We start from the raw sequence: 955 nt of genomic DNA, 5'->3' as shown, positions 1-955 counted from the left end.
TCTTTCCATTGGCTATGCTTTTTCAAATTCGTACAAGCTTTTGAATAGTTTGAGTGTAGGAACTAATACTTTTGAAGATGACACCTAGTATATCTTAGTTTGTTATTGTTGCGTAGATTTATTCCTGGTGCGTGCAAAGATAACATGGGAACAAATACTACATATAGGCGTTTTTAGGCATAGTGAAGTTTTTGTAGCTAAAAATATCTTTAAACTTTATTTTCAGTTCTGTAGTTCTTTTTACTTGGTTTGTAATTGTATGTTTTTGATAGTTTGGTGGGTTAAATGAATTTACACTGTTAACACTTTTACTTCTCGTTAACTTGGAGTTTTTAAGATAGCTATAAATAACAAACTTCTCTAACTTTTCTGTCATGATGTATTATTCATCATTGTGCTAACAAGAGCGATGAAGACACAGGCTTTGGGCAGGTTTAGGCTTGGTAAATTGCAGTTTATAGCTTTATCCAGTTTCTTGTGTGCTCATCTCCATGGTCTGGCTCACAGACTCCTGCCCATGTTCTTTCCCTGTGTTTTCGGATGGTCCTCAGTTGTGGAGGGTGTGTGTGAAGGCTGGTGCATAGAGAACTGGGCATAAAGCAGGGCAGCTGGGTGGTTCTTCTCCTAGTTCTTCTGTAGCTTAGAAAGCTTAAGTGGGAAGTACATCTGTGCGTAAGTTCTTTTGCAGAGTTTGTAGGTTGCTTAATTTAACTGTTGAATTGGGCTCTGAGAGGTGTAATTAAAGACACCAGAGCTCACTCAGCTCGTCAGACTGCCTAGGGAACTGGTCTAACGTAGTGGTTTTCCCCAGTGTTATCTGTGGGTTACTGGGGATCCCTGGATCAGGATGTATAGGTTCAGGTAAGATGAAACACACACAAACTTTTCTGAAGTGTGTGTGTTTACAGTATTCAAAGGGAAACACATTTGGAATGTTATATATGAACACGCTCTT

General features: G+C 38.8%; 1 protein-coding gene across 1 annotated transcript in view; it reads left to right on the top strand.

The window, feature by feature from the left end:
- The window catches only part of SIAH1 (siah E3 ubiquitin protein ligase 1), a 5,090-nt gene that overhangs the window by 435 nt on the left and 3,700 nt on the right, over positions 1-955 (top strand). The gene's annotated exons all lie outside the window — the stretch shown is intronic.

This window comes from Buceros rhinoceros, unplaced genomic scaffold (assembly GCF_000710305.1).
Source record: "Buceros rhinoceros silvestris isolate BGI_N320 unplaced genomic scaffold, ASM71030v1 scaffold31341, whole genome shotgun sequence".
In the NCBI taxonomy this organism is placed as follows: domain Eukaryota; kingdom Metazoa; phylum Chordata; class Aves; order Bucerotiformes; family Bucerotidae; genus Buceros; species Buceros rhinoceros.
The sequence above is the reverse complement of the archived record's forward strand: the minus strand, read 5'-3'. Positions and strand labels throughout refer to the sequence as shown.